Genomic DNA, 19537 nt, shown 5'->3' on the forward strand with positions numbered 1-19537 from the left:
GTGTCCGCCATATTGGTTTTTTGAGGTTATCTCAAAATCCTGATCTGATGGGGTAAAACGGACCCCGAATTCGGATTCAGCGACCCAAAAAACATAAACTAGGCATAGTCAAAACCCCTAGATCAAAACTTTTTTTTTGTGTGGCTGTGTTATCATTTCTAAGAAAATACTTTAAAATAAAAATTCAAATTAATTATTTTTAAGGGAAATTCATGTGCTCCATTAAATTTACCCATACGGTGAAAAAACGGGATCATTGTAATGTAATTTAATGTAATAAAAATGGTTACTCTTTTGCGAGTTAAACTATAAATAAGAAAAGTAATTGAATAATTTAACAACAATTCTATTTTTTTATGAGCTATAAAATTTTAAAGTTATCTAGTAGAGGTTAGGATATTTTGAAAATCTATTTAAAATCTTTTATTCTATTGTATATATATATATATATATATATATAATTTAATAGAGAATAGAGATTTGAAAATTTGGTGGTCAATTTCGTTTACAGAAATCTTATTTATTCTTTGAGCCATATACGACCTTTGGTAATCTCTTCTCTCTCAGAGAGTACTATTTCATTTCTAAATTGTACAAGAGAGCACTTGTATAGTCTCCTTTATAGTACAAAGCACATCTTCCGGTAAGATAACTATAGGTGGTCTCTAACCTTCGTATTTCAGAACATTCTTTATTTCTCTCTCGAACCCTCCGAAAGACATTTCATTTTTGCGGGGGCTTTGAGAGTGCGTCTACTGCAGGTTCCTAAATCAGATTCGAAGATGATTGGGTGTGTGTGTGTGTGTGTGTGTGTGTGTGTGTGTGTGTGTGTTTGTATGAACAAGTATAAATTGAGCTGAACGTCTTCTTTTCAAACTTTTAGAGTTCACCTCTGATATTACCCAAGACTATAATATATACATATCATTTGAAAAATAAAAATTAAATCCAAATTTTACTTGCTTTTTTCAAAAAAAATAATTTTTTTGGGTCCATGCATTATATTTCAAACAAAGCCGTTGGGGCCAATTTTTTTTTTAAATTCTATTATTTTTGTAGAAATAATTATTATTAAAACATTTAAGATTACACAAGTCAACAAAAAAAAAAAAACAAAACAATTCGGACATTTGCAATTTCGGACAAATGGAAATTCTATCAATTAGAAATTTTGTTAAATGATTTTTCGGTTAAGTAAAAATTCTGTAGTGTAAAAAATCGGTTATATGGAAATTATATCAAATAATAATTCGAACAAATGAAAATTCATCTGAAAGAAAATTCTATGTAATAAAATTCTACCCAATAAAAATTCGGGTTTAAAATGCCTATTATGTTAAATGAAAGTTCAAGCAAATAAAAATTCTGACAAATAAAAATTCGAACAAATAAAAATTCTGTGAAGTTAATTTTCAGTTACATAAAAATTATGTAATATAGAAAATCATTTTGATGAAAATTCTGCAAAATATTAATTCGAACAAATAAAAATTCGGATCAAAAAGTAATTATGACAAATGAAATTCCATAAAATGAAAATTCTAACTACGAAGCTGAAGTACGCAACGTTTATGATAAACGATTTTTTAAGAAATAATTTTTTTAAATAAAAATTCTATAATTTTTTGCCTAAAAAATATTTTTTTATAATTTGTTGATGAATGAAAACTATAAGAAATATTTTTTAGGCAAAAAATTATATAGAATTTTTATTTTAAAAAATTATTTTTTAAAAAATCGTTTATCATAAACGTTGCGTACTTCAGCTTTGTATTCTAACTAATGATTTTTAAAACATATAATTATGCGTCTTTTAATTTTTCTGATTTAATTTTTTTTTTAAATTTAATTCTGTTTAATTTTAATTAATAGCGCTTTAAAATAAAAATACCTAAATTCATTTAAATAAAAAATCATTTTAAAAAAATATATACAGAAAAAAGATGAATTTAGTGGAAAAAAATTAATTATTGACATAGGTATTTTAATTCTCAGTTTATATCTTTCTCTCTTCGAAATTAATTATTAATTCAAGAAAACAATTATTCAATAGAAAATGTTGGTTAAGTGAAAATTTGTTTGTAGACGAGTAGCGTAACTAATTATACCCACTGGTGTTATATTACGTCCGCATACCTTGAAAGTATGTACATTGTTAGAAGTCTGTGGTAATTTTACGAAACATGTTTCTAAAGTTTCAATTTAGTTTATAATATTTCACAAAAATTACGTAAAAATTTATAGCTAATTCAAAAAATATAAAAAATTTTTAAAAAATTAATTTTTAACATATTATTTAGTTTACAAATTTTTTAATGCATCGAAAAAGAATATTCTCATATTGAGAATATATATATATATTAGCACACCTTTTTTTTATTTTAATATTCTTAAATTTAATAAATTATAAATATTGAATTAAAAATAAATAATAAATAAGAATATTTTTTTTGTGGTGTGTGCATTTTCATATAAAATATACAAAATATTTATTTTAAAATATCAAAGTATAAAAGTTTTAAATTCTAAAAAAATATTCTTCCAATAAAACAAATTTTTATATACTACCGAATGCATATAATAATATTAATAAATGAAAAATTTATTCAAGAGTAAAAACCGCGGACTTTTTTTGAAGCCAAATATATATATCAAAGATGAATAATATATTCTTAAAAGTTTTTTAGTAAAACAACATTGAAAAATATCAATAAAAATGTTTCAAAAAAATATTCCACTCCAATAACTAATGAGCCAAAAGTTCTGAACGTTCAAAAATGAACGAAATATTTTTTTCAATCTATAAATTATTAAAAATTATGATGACAATATAAAATAAAACAATAAATTAAACAATTATTAAATTAATAACTTCTTTTTAGATAATTAAAATAAATATTTTCTAATAAAATTAGTATTTAAAAAAGTTGCAAAAAAAAATTTCGTTCATTTCAACGTTCAAAACTTTTGTCTTATAGTAATTTCTCGTATGTGAATAAAAAATTCATTTAAATATGTAAAATTTAGAGTACAACATTTTTTTTTAAGGAAATATTTTATTAAACTAAATCTCTATAAAAATAATAATATTCTAAAATTAAGAATAAATATACTTGACTCTTATGATTTAGAATAAACAAACAAAATTTATTTTTAAACTAATTACATTAAATTAAAATACATTTTAAATTTAAGAAAATATAAATTTGAATTTCAGGAAATATTCAATATATTTCAAAAATATATAGCTATCTTATTATTTAAATATTATTTAAATTATTTAAAATAAATATTTAAAATGAATGGAAATATTTTATGTGGTCAAGTATTTATTTTTAATTTCAAAATAAATTCAAAATTTTTAAAAATATTTTCATCTCCTTTTTTTCGTGTAAAAAAAAGAATAATTCTCGGGAATTTAATAATTATTAAATTTTCATAATGGACAATAGCAAAAACAATTTGAAAACAGATTAATCTAATTCCAATAATAATTTGACAAAAGGAAATCGATAAAAAGAGGATGTTAATAAATTTCCTATTTCTTGGAATAATGTAAAATTATATATATATATATATATCTATATTTATTTTGTGCCTCTGTCGATAAATTATTCTCTCAAATATATATATATATATATAAAACATAGAACTGCGATACACATGTAAGTCAATGAGACAGAAGCGGAATTATTGATTTTCCTTAACTTTTCTTTAATAAAAGTGTTATCTTTTACAGAAACACAAGAACAATAGAACAACGGTGCTTTTATAATAATATAAAATATTATTTTATTAATTTAAACACGCGCAAGATTATTAAGATTTAAATATTTTAATAAAGACAAAAATAATTAAAACTTAAAATAAATATATAAAAAAAAAAAACTTTTGAATTATAATTTTAAAAAAGTAATTTTATACCTCAAATAAAAAGAGAATTAAAAATAAATAAATATCGATAGTGGCAAAAAATTATTTATAACAAAATAAACACGGATTTAAAAAAAAAATACTAAATAATTTTCAATTGTTTTTATTTTTAGAATAATTTATTTATATAATTTTATCCGCAAGTTTAAAAACTAATAGAATAAATTTTTCATTTAGTGTGTAAATTCTATTTGCAATTGAAAGCAATATATAAAAAAAAAGAAAAAGAAAAAAAATTACATAAAAATTGTTTACTTAACCCTACGACAAGAATAAAAAAAGTAAATGTAAAAAAAAATATGAATTTTCTTTGTTATCTATTTTTGGGTTAGAAAAACAACTATCGCCCGTATTTCCGTCACGTGTAATGATACAATCATATATTCATTATTATATATACACACACGAGGAAAGTAGGATAAAATCATTTTTTTTTTTCCCGCTTCCGTTCGTCACGGTCTCGTTATAATGTAAAAGCGAATATATTCCTTTCTTTGAAATGAAATTTCATATAGGCATATATAAATAAAGATATAAATACACTGTATTCTATAATAAGAGTTTAAAAAAAAAGAATATTACATGAATCCGTTACCTTACGTTACTTGCATGACCTGCTCTTCCTTGCGCACACCGACCGCTAAGCCGTTATAACCTTTCTTCCTTTTCCCCTCTGAACATAACCTCTTTGACACACAGTAGTTTATCTCTCTCTCTTCTCTATATAGCAAAATCTCTATAGAATCTATAATCTTTTTATTTCGTTTCTCGCACCTTTAAATGATTTTCGAATAAAAAATTTAACATTAAAGTATATAAAAAAAAAAAACTGACACACACAAACACTGTTTTTTCTCTGTCCTTGAGATTTTCGTTTTGTCACTATTGAAGGTTTTAACTAAAACTTGTTCAATACACGTATATCCAAAATTAAATGCAAAGTCTTGTTGAATGTATAGAATACTGAAAAATGACAGAGGGAATCGCGCGTCTTATGCCCACAATGGCGACCACTTGTTTACAAGCACGTGTGTGGATGAGAGGACAAATCCGAATGAAGTGAAATTGTCAATGTGTGTGTGTGAATTATCTGAAGTAGTATGCAAGCCGGTTCGTTTTGCCGAGTTCTACCGAATGAACACGAAATCACTTCACGTTGCGCGTGCAATCCTGCGACTGAGACGCGGCCTTTACGTTTACATTTTACAAGTCTTTGCCTACTCTACTGTCTTCCTCCCCTTCTCTTCGGGTCCAGGTTGCCCCCCTCTTTACATTTGACCAGCTTTATATATGTACACTAACATTCACTAACAAAACTTGTCTATATACACCTTGTCTAGTGTCCAGTGGGCCCCACCCAATATCCTCTTCCTTTTCTTTCTTCTGATCTTGTCTTCTAAACACACAACTTTGTATATGTGTGTGTGTGTGACTCCCATACATGCAGAAAGCAAGGTTGGGTCTATATAATCGTTTAGATTCTCAACCGGATGACCGGATCGCTCAACCAGTTCGATAAAGAAGCACTCGATAAGGGCCATCAGTTTTCTAAATGGAGAAAAACAGAAACACCTGTTTCGTTTTCTTTCTCAGGGGGCTTTTTCTAGGAAACAAAGCAGGTATAAAGGAAAGGTGACTTTCATGTGTTTTCTTTTAAAGATCTAGTTTTTTTTTCTCGTTTTTTTTCTAATGCCAGATCATTATCTGGGTTTTAAACGCGAAATCAGTATAATAAAGTAATGTGACATTATTCGTAAAAAAAAGAGGAAATAAAAAATACGTTGAAAATTGGATTTAGGATTTGAAATGGTCTTTTTGCAAGGTTACCAACCTGTAAATTTGAGGTCTATTTGTCAAATACAAATTAAGGGGTTTAATGAATAATTTTTTTAATTTGGTACTCCTGTCTAATTTGTATGCAATTTCAAGTTATTTCAAGGCAAAAATGACAAAAGTGATAAGAGTCGTTATACTAATTTGTGTAACTTTAAAACGTTTGTTAGGAAATTATAATCTCCGATTATTTTCAATTGTCACAGTGTATACGTATAAGAAACAAAATATAATTCGTAAAATATGTATACAAGCCTCTTGGGTAGGTGTAAAAAAACATGAAAAATCGAAACTGAAAAAGATTAAAATTGGTATTCTTTTTTTTTTACTCAAGGTAACATAACCTATTTGTGTCAACATTTTTTCTTTCGTTTTTTTTCTCACATGTTTGACTTGATTTAATAATTTCACTTTTTAACAGGTAAATTAATTAATGAATAATTATTACTTAGTTATATTAAATAATTATTACTTACATAATTATATTAAATAATTATTACTAACATAATTACAATAAATAATAAATTTTTTTTAGCGTACATTTTGATTGAATATGCAGTTCTCGGATTATCCGACTTTTTCGACTTTTTTTTTTACATTTTTTTTACAAAATTTTTAAACAAAGTACGTTTTTTTTAGTATACAATGCAGACCTTCTTCAGATCTTCTTTATTTCAATTATTTAAAAAAAATTTTGACAAAAATTCTTCACTAAATTAATTATTTTTAATAATTTTAATGAAATTCTTCACAAATTCAATTATCTTAACCTATTTTTCAAATTAAAATTTTTATGCAATTTAATAATTGTTTATAATTTAAAAAAAAAAATTACCGAAAAATTTTTAATTCAAAATCACTTGAAATTTAATTATTTGCAAAAATTTCAATTATTTTTAATGATTTTTAAAATATTCGTCGAAAATTCAATTATCTGAAAGCAGTTTTCAATTAAAAACTTTTGGAATTCAATTGTTGTATGTGATTTTTAATAAATTGTTCATTAACAGAAATCATTCAAAATTTCTCTTATTATAATTATTGTCTGAAATTTAACACAATCTTTTGAAATTCAATTATATTTCTAAAAATTTCAATTTAAAAACTTTCAAAATTTAATTATTTCTAATACTAGCAAAATTAAACGCGCGCCAATTCGGATATGTAATTGTTTGTTATAAAGAAATTAAAATTAATATTATCAATAATAATTTAAATTTATTAGAATACTATTATTACAAATTAAATGATAATAATGAAAATTATATTTTTATATAATTAATATTTAATAGAATTGAAACGAAGCTGAAAGAACGCAACGTTTATCAACAAAAACATTTTTTTAAAAAAGTTAAATATTACGTCTAAATTACATATATTTAACATAGGCGAAATATTTATAAATAAATTTAATTAATTAATTTAATTTAATTTAATTTAATTTTAAATTTAATATTTATTTTAAAAAAACTTCGTTGATAAACGTTGTGTACTTCAGGTTCGCGAATTGAATTTTTGAATTTGAATTTATAATATTCTTCAAAAATTCAACAATCTGAAACCATTTTTCACTTAAAAATTTTCAAAAAATTCTATTTTTGTCTGCAATTACTAATAAATTTTTTAGTAAAATCATAAAAACATTTAAATTAAAAATCACTTGAAGTTGAATTTGTAATTTGAAAAATCAAAATTTTAAATCTTTGAAAATTCAATATTACTTTTAAAAAATTTTATCTAAAATTATTTGATAATTTTTAATTCTGTTAAATTTAATTATTGTCTGAAAATTAACAATATCTTTTGAAATTCAATTATTTCTAAAAATTTCAACTCTAACTCTTCTAAAATTAATATTTTTAAAAAAATTTTATTTAAAAATCTGTAAAACTTGATTAAGTATTATGCCTGAAATTTTTTTAACCATTAAAACTAAACACTGACAAAATTTTTTATTCAAATATATTGCTGAAATCAGACTTCAAAAAATTATAAAAATCGGGAACTTTAAGATTTTTTTTTTAGAAATTTGTTCTATTTAAATAAAAATGTGTCTTTACAATTAGTTCGATTCTGAAATATTCGGAATAAATTTTCTTAATAATATTTTTATAAAATTATTCTCATTACTGAATTAATAAAATGAATTTAATATCTAATAACATTAATTATTTAAAGTAAAATATTCACTAACAAATTAAATTTTGTTAAAATAACAAAGCTGAAGTACGCAACGTTTATGATAAACGATTTTTAAAGAAATAATTTTTTTAAATGAAAAATTCCATAATTTATTGCTTAAAAAATATTTCTTGTAGTTTTCATTAAACAATAAATTATAAAAAAATATTTTTTAGGCAAAAAATTATAGAATTTTTCAAAATTAAAAATTATTTCTTTAAAAATTGTTTATCATGAACGTTGCGTACTTCAGCTTATTCGTTTAAAATAAAAAAATCGACTTCTTTTGTGCCTTAAAGTCGATCCTAGAAAAAAGAAATTTTTAAATTGTTTACAAATTCAGTATGTAAAAATTTCTTATTTCCCTTTGGGAATTAAAATAGAACTAAATTTTAAATTTTTTAACGATATTGTTAATTTTTGTTTTTTGTTTATTATTTTAATTTTACGTATTTATTATTTTATTTTAAAATACCTATATATATGATTTAATATATTTTTTAATCCACAATTTTTATACATTTTTCAGGAGATTTGCAAAGCTGAAAATAAAACACAAGAGAAACGAGAATTAAAAAAAAAACTTGAGGATAAGAGAGAAGGAAATAGGATTTGTATAAAAGTAGGTAATGTAAATTTATTTTGACTTTCATTTTAGAAATATGTTTATAAGCAAGTTAAGACTATAAATTTTTGCACACACAATTCAAAAGTTTTAATATTATATATTCACCGGTTGACCGGTACATTCATGCGAAATGCACTATAAATATTAAAACTTTTCAAATACATAAATAATTCGTTTAATTTTTCGATATTAACCTTGAGCCAATGAATTATACAAAATTTATTAATTATTATATTATATATTTATTTATTTCAAATATAAATAAATAATGAATATATATATTAGGAAAAATCGAAAAAAAATTATATAATATAAAAATAGAATTTAAATAATTAATTTATTGTAGAATTTTTAAAAAAGTGCTTTTATCGCAATGCCTGATTTGCATATTTATATATGCCATTTCTATATATATATAAAAAAAAGTTTTGAGGGAAAAATTTTGTTAATTACAAAAATTACATAAGTCGGATAAAAAAGACAAAAATGTTATAACTTTTGCTTGATGATAAAATATTCGCCCTGATGAAAGTTCGTTCTAATAAAATTCAAAACTTCAACCGGGAGAAAAACTTATAATCGGATTAGAGAAGCTTGTTATCCAGGACACAAAAGAAAATTGAAATTATCTACCCTGTTAATTTACATCTGCGAAAAAAAATCAATTTCATCACAGTAAATTGTTACTTTTTTTTTTATTTATTTTTATTAATAATTTAATTTTTTTTTTAGTATTTATTAAATTTTTCCTTCAAATTTATTTATTTGTATTTCTTTTTATTTTCATATTTGCGTAAAAATAATTTCAATTTTTAATATACTCTAAAAATGAATTTTCGGTTATATAAAAATTCTATAATATAAAAAATCGTTTTGATGAAAATTCTACAAAAATGATATAATTTGAAAAAATAAAATTTGTCTCAATAAAAAAATTATATATATCTAATGAAATTCTATTAAATAATAATTCTAACAAAAATTGATTTTTAAAACTTATTCATGCGTCACAAAAAGAACTTTAAATTCCCTTTTTCAAAAATTTAATATTATTTTTCATCAATAATACACGCTATATATAATAATAAATTTAAATGATATATATTATATATATAAATTTATTATGTAAAAAAAGAATTTAGAACTGGCTATATATATATAGTGTATCAAAATGTGTATTATACAATGGTAACAAAATTATAAAAGACACATTTCAGAAATTTATTACATAGAATATTGGGATCAAAGGAGACTAAAAGGATTACTGTAGATTGCTATTGGATTGTAAACGATTATATACCGGGAATACAAAAAAGATAAGTGAGGGTTGATATCTCTTAAGCTGATGATTCATTTTCCGCAAAGAAAGATTTGATATTTTACAGATTTCCTAAAGTATATGATAACATTTTATAATTGATTTTACTTTAATTATTTTAATAATAATGATATTAAAAAAAATTTATAATAGTAATAATAATAATAATAATAATAATAATAATAAATCAATTTATTTCAATTATTTAACAAAGTTTTAACAAAAATTTTTCTCTAAATTAATTATTTTTAATGATAATTATGAAATTTTTCACAAATTCAATTATCTTAAATTTTTGTTTAATTAAAAATTATATAAAATTTAACAATTTTTACAATTTAAAAAAAGTCAAATTAGATTATCTTAAATTTCAATTTAATAATACCTTTTAAAAATAATTATTTAATTAATTAATTTAATTATTAAATTAATTAATTATTTAATTAATTTAACTTTAATTATTTAAAATTAATTATTAATTAATTATTATTATTATTATTATTTTTTAATTTTCCACCGAAAATATTTTTAAAATTTAATAATTTCAATTATATTTCTTCCGAAATTCAATTATTATTAATATTTTTTATTAATAATCTTTGAAAATTCAATTATCTGAAAGCAATTATTAATTAAAAAAATTTAAAGTTCAATTCTTTTTTTTTTAATTTTTAATAAATTCTTCAGCAACAGAAATCAACAAAAATTCAATGATTTTAAATGATATTTATAATATTCTTCAAAAATTCAATATCAATTATTTAATAGCATTTTTCAATTAAAAAAATTTTGAAATTCAATTTTTGTCTGTAATTTTTAACAAATTCTCCATCAACAGAAATCACCAAAAATTTTAATTAAAAATCACTGGAAGTTCAATAGTTATTTCAAAAATCTGAATTGTAAATCTTTGAAAATTCGACACTATTTTTAAAATTCACCAATCAGAAATTATTCAGAAAATCATGATTGGTAAATTTTTAAAATCGAGCCGAAATTTTTTTGTATAGGTTATGTTTGTTCGACCATTTGCAATTTCGGACAATTAAAAATTTAGGACGCATGAATATGTTATAAAAATTATTAATTAGAATTTTCATTTAACATAATAGGCATTTTTAAGAATTTTTATTGCGGGTAGAATTTTTTATTCCATAGAATTTTCTTTCAGATGAATTTTTATTTGATATAATTTCTATACCTAACCGATTTTTCATACTACACAATTTTTACTTAACCAAAAAATCATTTAACAGAATTTCTAATTAATAGAATTTTCATTTGTCCGAAATTGCAAATGTCCAAACAAACAATCAATTTCGGTGCGATTTTTAAAATCAACCAATCACAATTTTATGGATAATTTTTGATTAGTTGATTTTAAAAATCGCGCCAAAATCGATTGTTTGTTCGGCCATTTGCAATTTCGGACAAATGAAAATTCTATCAATATTAGAAATTCTGTAAAATGATTTTTCGGTTAAGTAAAATTCTGTAGTGTGAAAAATCGGTTATATGGAACTTATATTAAATAATAATTCGAACAAACAAAAATTCATCTGAAAGAAAATTCTATGCAATGAAATTCTACACAATAAAAATTCTTTAAAATGCCTTTTATGTTAAATAAAAATTCGAGCAAATAAAAATGCGAACAAATAAAAATTCTGTGATGTGAATTTTTGGTTATCTAAAAATTCTGTAATATAGAAAATCGTTTTGATGAAAATTTAACAAAATACTAATTCGAACAAATAAAAATTCGACTCAAAAAGTAATTATGCCAAAGGAAATTCCATAAAATGAAAATTCTAACTAATGATTTTTAGAACATAATCATGCATCCCTAAAAATCGTTTCGAAATCTTTTTTTTAGGTTATGTTTGATCGGCCATTTACAATTTCGGACAAATGTAAATTCGGCGTTTTAAGAAATCTATAAATTTCCGTTAAATAATTATTATACAGTGTAAAATATATATTTTATTCAATTTTTCCGAACTATTTTTTAAGATAATAAATATTTCGAGGCCTTTAACAGTGTAAGGTGTTAGTTTATTCGTTTAGATTAATTAGCAGAATTAATCTAAACGATAATAAACAAACATTTTTAATACTAATAAATATTTATTTTCAAAATATATTTTCTTATAAATGACAAATACGGCAAAATATGTATTGTATTTTTTATTAAATGAAATTTTTACTAAATAGAACTTGTCCCCCTCCCTTATAAAGAATAAAGAATTCTATTTATGGATGCTATAAATATAGTCCAACAATAGTACAATGGTTGTTATAAATGACATTTCTTCTTTAATCTTCACTTTTATATCGCCACACATATTTAATCGATATTAATAGAATTTCAATTATCATATATTGCTCATTACGAAAGCCTTTTTAAAAAGTGGATGGTTGTTGAGAACTTATTAATGAATACTTGGAAAATTGATCATCTCTTGAATGATTGACTCGAATAATTTTTTGATCGAAGAAAATCTGGTTACGGGCATATATATATATCTATATCTATATAGCCATATACGATAACTTCTGAACCGGGGGATGTCGTTAAAAATTGAAAAAGCTCATCGCAATCAATTCTATTCGTGGCTCGGAAATGCCTGTACATTCGCGCTTCGTCGATAATGAACATAGGGAAGAAGAATCGTTGAAGTTCGCAGAAGTGCTGATATATATATATATATATATATATATATATATATATAGCTAAGCTTCCCTCACATAGAGAAAGAAAGAAAGAGAGAGAGAGAAAAAAAAGAGAAGAAAAATTGGAGCGCCTATAGAGGTATTATCGATTGTTTAAGCGGAAGAACCTTTACGGATGATTCATTCCGTCTATTCGCATTTGGAAACGAGTCATATAAACCGTATCGTCCAGCATGACATTGCGCTTTAATCTAGATTGATATATTTATATAAATTGAAAATTTACCAGAATTATATTTGTCGTTCTTCTTGTTTATATATAAATTTTATATATAGATGTTTATAAATATATATACGAATTCGAGGGCATAACCTCGACTCGTCACTTTTATACCTTTTTTTGAGTTTCACACTCGACTGCAAAAGGTATAACCTTCATTTGATTCTCAGTTTTGCAATGGCGTAGAATGAGGCCCATCGCGTATATAAAGGGGCCATGAAAATTTTATTCAATGAAAAAAAATATTCTGTAGAATTTATACTTAAAATCTATTTTATACTTACATTTTAGTATTTAATATTCTTTGATATTATCTTTTTCAACAGAATTTTAAGTGATATGAATTTTTAAATGACAAAATTTTCAATTCATCGAATCTTCACTTCTACGAAACTTTAATTGCACGAATACAATAATTGTTATATTTGTTAGAGAATTCTTAAAACGCCGATTTTTCATTTCAGCGAAATTGGTAAATATCTGAATAAACAATTGACAGGAAAATTTTAACTCCAATCACAAAATGCGCCGAAATCTTTCTGTTAATTTTTAATTTCGAACAAATTTTGTAATTTGGCGTTAAGAATTTTAATAAAATAACAATTTGTGCAAATAAAATTTCTGACAAATGAAATAATTCGATGAATTAGATATTATGGCTACCAAATTCATTTCAAATCAGGCAGGCTGTGTGGCGTCGTTTATTTAAAATTTAGAAAAAAAAAAAACTTTAAATTTGTTATAACTTTTGAAGTAATTTAGATGTCTCATTTTTTTCTTTTTACATTTGAAAGAGCTTTCATTTTTCTTTTAAAATTCCGTTAAAAAAAAAAATCGGACAAGTGCGAGTTACACTCGCATTAAAACCGAGGGTTCCGTACCCTTAAACCGAAAATTTAAGGGGGTTAAAGTGTAAAGGCAGGTGGAAAAATTCCAATTTTGCTTAATTTTTCCTGTAATGTGAGCATAAAAACACATAGATAGACACATAGTCACATATAACGAAAATTATCAGTTTTTCCTTGAAAACGCTATGATTATCAACTCCAATCATGCTCACTATATTTTTCTTGTAATCTACACGTAAAAATACCTAAAAATGTATAAATTTGAAGCCCTTTAGATAAAATTTTCTTCAAAAAAATTCATGATTTTTATAGAAAATTATCAGTTTTTCCTTGAAAACGCTGTGATAATCAACTCCAATCGTTCTCGCTATATTTTTTTTGTAATCTACACGTAAAAATACGTAAAAATGTATAAATTTTAATCTCTTAAGATAAAATTTTCTTCTTTTTTTATTCGAAAAATCCATGATTTTTTCTAAAAATATGAGTTTTCCTTAAAAACAATATGATCATCAACCCCAATCGTGCTCGCTATATTTTTTCTGTAATCTATACACAACAATATGTATGTATACCAAATATTAACTGTCTTGGTCAAATAGTGTGTGCGCTAGGAGGATTAAACGCTTTTTTTCAAAATTTTTGATTTTTCCTTGACAACGCCTTGTAAATCGATCCGAATCATGTTCGCTATATTTTTCCTGTAATTTTCACGTAAAAATACATAAGTGTACCAAATTTGAGCTCTCTATGTGAAAAAATGTGTCCACCAGGGGGGGGGGGTACATAGTCATTTTTAGGGATTTTTCGTAAAAATTCATGGTTTTTCCTTGACAACGCTATGATAATCAATTCCTATGAGATTCGCTATATTTTTCCTGTACACTGTTAAAAATGTTTGTAGTTTTAATATACATAAAGTACTTAAATTTAAGAAACTGGTATATTAGAGTGTAATTCATATACAAAGTATATTAAATTTTGTCACTGAAAAAAATTCAAATAAAAAAATTGCATTTTACTCAATTTATACATGTTTTTGTGTACAAAATAAGGTTTTTATTAATAAAGCAAAGTAATTTCTTTCATGTAAATACAAGTTTAAATCAATTTACATTGTAAAAATGCATATAATTTGACATTTATAGTACTTAACCTAAATGTCACATATAAGTATTAAAATTCTTGTATTTAGAATGTTTTTTTTGAAAAATTTTCCCCTTATAAAACATTATTTGGACATAAACAACACAATAGTTAAAGAATTACGCACTGTTGTTTCAATTTCAAATAAATTTTCAATATCAAGGAAATAATGACCGTTTGGTGAAATAGGCATCTACAGCCGCCATGTTGTCACTTTAAATTTAATATACATGTATCTTAGATTTCAATACCTGTAGTGCATATTCGCTTCATACGCATGTATATTAAATCTAATACAGATTTTTCTAACAGTGTAATCTACACGCCAAAATACATATGTGTACCAAATTTCAGCCCTCTAGATAAATTCATGTGGCCGCTAGGGGGGAGGGGTACATGCCTTGCTTCACTAGTCTCATTAATAGGGATCCCCCTTCGGGTACGGAACCCTAAAAACAGCAAAAACGCTAAATAAATTTTGTTGCTGGTAATTTTAACCAATGCTAATTCACATAGACAGTGGCGCCCTCAACTAGGATAAAATTTGTTGCAGTTAATTTTTATACCGATTTTGGGGTTTTTTTTCGTGTTGAGTTCTGCTAAATTATAATATTCATTTAAATTAGAATTTTTTAAAATAGAAAGTTGGGTAATGAGAAATTTTTGTAAAAGTAAAACTGATATCGAATTCGTAAATCACCCTAAATATGTTTCAAGAATATAATAGAATTAACTATAGGATTACTACACGGAAAGAAATTTAGTAGCAATATTTGATAAATCTGATAGGAAATTTTAGTATTCTCTTTTTCAAACGCGGAACATTTGGGTTTGATAACGAAAATCGGTATATTTTTACCAATAGTCTTTTTAGTAAATATATTCCAGAAATTGAAATTATTATTTCGTAAATTGACAAATTTATACGAAAAACCAGAAGTAAGTTAAACCGACGCGCACTTCGTTATTTACTAAATTTATATGAAAATTTGGAAAGATTATTGCGTAATTTGTTAAAACTATACTAAAAATTCGAAGTGGTTCAGTCGTGACAGATGACGACAGAAACACCAATAGATTCTACGCCAAAGTTTTATCTCTTTCTCATCTCGGGGATAAACGAGGATATGAACTTTTAAATGCACACACACACACACATACACCGCATTGTTTTACATCGATTGGCTTATTTTATTCCTAACCTATACTAACGATAATACGTATAACATTCGCAGAATAACGCTTCATATACAAATTTACGCTCATGTGAAAAACTGATGTGACCATTCTTATATACTAACCAGACATATTTTTCACCGCTTATGAGAAAGGTGAAATTATATCAAAACATGTTTAAAAATATAAATAAAAATCATTATTTATTGGGAAATAATTAAATATTTTATTATTTTTTGAAGAACAATTTTTTTTACTGATTTATTGTAAAATCTTCGAAATTAATTATATAAAAGAAATTCAGGTCTGTATCAAGATAATAGTAAAAAGGGGCTTGTCTAAAGAGCTTCGTCAGTCTTCGTTACCACTCGGTGAGGATCGGGCAATTCCGAACGTTCAACTTCGGCAAATTTCGTCGAATCTCGTTAACTTTGATATTTCTTTTTCAATTTTCATATCAAATATATCAAAATCTGAAATAATTATATCATTTTATACAATTCTAATTACGAAATTTGAAATATTTGGTTAGAAAAATTGATAAAGAGCTTATTAAAATTTGACATTTTTGTGTTTCAATAAAAAGATTTCAGATTTCGTAAATATTATATCAAATTTTCTTTCCAACTATATTAAATATTCTTATTTTAATCTCAATCATTATTAAAAATAGTATCGAAAATCGTTATCATGCCAAAATGTTCCGCAATTGTAACCAAATATACTAAAAAGTAACACCATAATATCAAATATTGCTACAAACTTTCTTTCCGTGTATAATTATACTTAACTATAGGTTCACTAATATTTTTAAAAGCAAGGTTTTTCAATATATAGATATAATAATAATTGATAGTTATAACATTCGACTGTATGTATAGAGCTAAAAATCCGTAGCAATTGACAAATTATATACATAGTCGAACTTCATAAAAATCAATATTAGTTACACAGAAAACGGAAGTAAATAATATGTTATATCTATATTAGTAAAGTATTATTCCTTAATTTAATTGAATATATTTTGAAAAGACTTTTAAAGAAGAAGGCATATGATGTGAAAGCGTGAAATATTTTTAAAGTGTTTAAAGCTGTGTGAAAAAGTACATATACACACATATATATATACCTATAAGACAGTTTTTTAGGATAGCATACTGAGCAAAATAAAAGAGGGTTTGTTGTAAACTAGCCAAGTAGACTTGAGTAGACAAAGTGAAGGTTCTCTTGCTGGAGGCTCCCGCTGAGTTGCACTTTTGGAAATCTCTTATGGTCAAAGACGACCCATCTCTAAAAGTCTTCACAATCCTTAATATGTACACCGAGCTTCCTTTCCTTTTTTTTCACATTCACAAACTCCTGGGCCATTGTTATATTTCAACGAAAGAGATATAAAATCCCATCTTCACATGTTTTATCCTCTTTTTCATATTTCACGCATTTGTATATATTATAATACTGATACAAATATGTTGATACAAGGATTTTTCAAATTAATTTCACATTTTTTTTGATATTTTTTCTATATAATGTTTTCTATATCTTCTAATACAAAAATATATTTTTACTTCTTCTCTTTTTGTTTTCTGTGTTATAACATTCAACTTTTTGTTTTTATTGGACCATGTCATGTCATATATGTATAAATTCTCTTTATTTAAATTCTATTATTATAGTAGGATATATACTCTCTGGGGAATTGGAGTATATAGATATATATGCATTGTAACATCAAATATATATACTTTGGATTCTATATTAAAATACACCTCTGAAATTTCATTGATTCATCCTGTCATTTGATAATAGAAATAATATTATTTTGTTCTATATTCAAAAAAAGAAAGTAATTTCAATTTGAGAGTTCAGATTCCTCGCTTCCATGGTGGTATTCGAGTGGTATTTTACTTAAACCTCTCTCAAAACAAGGATACTTCCTTTAAATTTTCATTTATTTTTAAGGGTCTCGCAAATTAAAAGGTTTATTAAGACTTTTTTTCAAAAGTTTCAAATTATAAGTTAAGGGCATGTCAAAGTTGTGTCAATTTTAACATTGAATTACCATGAGAAAACAGGAATGACTTTTACATGCCCTTAATACTTTAAATATGTTTTTATGTATATTTAGGAAACTAAAAAAAATTAAGTTATAATCTTAAATAATAATATTATAATATTTCTTCTGCGACGCATAATTATGTTCTAAAAATCATTAGTTAGAATTTTCATTTTATGGAATTTCATTTGTCATAATTATTTTTGAGCCGAATTTTTATTTGTTCAAATTAGTATTTTGCAGAATTTTCATCATACCGTTTTTCTATATTACAGAATTTTTATGTAATTACTATATTTATAGCATCCATAAATAGAATTCTTTATTCTTTATAAGGGAGGGGGACAAGTTCTATTTACTAAAAATTTCATTTGATAAAAATACAATACATATTTTGCCGTATTTGTCATTTATAAGAAAATATATTTTGAAAATAAATATTTATTAGTATTAAAAATGTTCGTTTATTATCGTTTAGATTAATTCTGCTAATTAATCTAAACGAATAAACTAACACCTTAAACTGTTAAAGGCCTCGAAATATTTATTATCTTAAAAAACAGTTCGGAAAAATTGAATAAAATATATATTTTACACTGTATAATAATTATTTAACGGAAATTGATAGATTTCTTAAAACGCCGAATTTAGATTTGTCCGAAATTGTAAATGGCCGATCAAACATAACCTAAAAAAAAGATTTCGAAACGATTTTTAGGGATGCATGATTATGTTCTAAAAATCATTAGTTAGAATTTTCATTTTATGGAATTTCATTTGTCATAATTACTTTTTGAGTCGAATTTTTATTTGTTCGAATTAGTATTTTGTAGAATTTTCATCAAAACGATTTTCTATATTACAGAATTTTTATATAACCAAAAATTCACATCACAGAATTTTTATTTGTTCGCATTTTTATTTGCTCGAATTTTCATTTAACATAATAGGCATTTTAAAGAATTTTTATTGGGTAGAATTTCATTGCATAGAATTTTCTTTCAGATGAATTTTCATTTGTTCCAATTATTATTTGATATAAATTTTATTAACCTTCGCTTGACAAGATGCCCACCCAGGGTGGGCCAGACAAATTGAAATTGCCATATCTTCTAAAGTTTTGCCTTAATTGAATCGCGATTTTAAGTCACTGAACAAAATCTTAAGAACTTTCAAAAAATGTAAAAACAAATTTTAAAAAAAAATTTCTTCTTGATTATTTATAACTTTTATCAATGTATGTACGGAGATAACCGGGATGATTCAGATATTTTTTTAATTCTATTTTACAAAAAGACTTGAAATTATGCAGACTTTTCACTGTGAGTTTTTTATGATGTCAAATAATAGATATAAAAAATATTATATAGCATTTTTCATTTGTTTAAACAATTTATTGTTATTATTTATTAACTTTCTTTGTTCTGCACCTAGAAAGATGCAGTTTTTTTCTAATTTTGCAATT

The 19537-nt window shown here is 23.9% G+C and overlaps 2 protein-coding genes across 10 annotated transcripts in view; one reads left to right on the forward strand and one right to left on the reverse strand.

Moving 5' to 3' along the window:
- The window catches only part of LOC127277746 (MICAL-like protein 1), a 114573-nt gene extending 109477 nt beyond the window's left edge, over nucleotides 1–5096 (reverse strand). For 2 of the 3 annotated variants that reach the window (XM_051299083.1, XM_051299084.1), the window contains exon 1: nucleotides 4529–5096. The gene's annotated coding sequence lies outside the window, so the exon portion shown is untranslated. The remainder of the gene's footprint in view (nucleotides 1–4528) is intronic. The other variant, XM_051299082.1, reaches the window with a different exon arrangement.
- Nucleotides 5097–5279: 183 nt separating this feature from the next.
- The window catches only part of LOC127277749 (uncharacterized), a 137387-nt gene continuing 123129 nt past the window's right edge, over nucleotides 5280–19537 (forward strand). For 3 of the 7 annotated variants that reach the window (XM_051299093.1, XM_051299098.1, XM_051299097.1), the window contains exons 1-2: nucleotides 5280–5565; nucleotides 8477–8569. The gene's annotated coding sequence lies outside the window, so the exon portion shown is untranslated. Of the gene's footprint in view, nucleotides 5566–6168; nucleotides 6188–8476; nucleotides 8574–19537 lie in introns of those variants that run through there. The other 4 variants (XM_051299095.1, XM_051299099.1, XM_051299094.1 and 1 more) reach the window with 3 other exon arrangements.

This window comes from Leptopilina boulardi, unplaced genomic scaffold, assembly GCF_019393585.1.
Source record: "Leptopilina boulardi isolate dan_hultmark-lab unplaced genomic scaffold, ZJU_Lbou_2.1 LbouV2_179, whole genome shotgun sequence".
In the NCBI taxonomy this organism is placed as follows: domain Eukaryota; kingdom Metazoa; phylum Arthropoda; class Insecta; order Hymenoptera; family Figitidae; genus Leptopilina; species Leptopilina boulardi.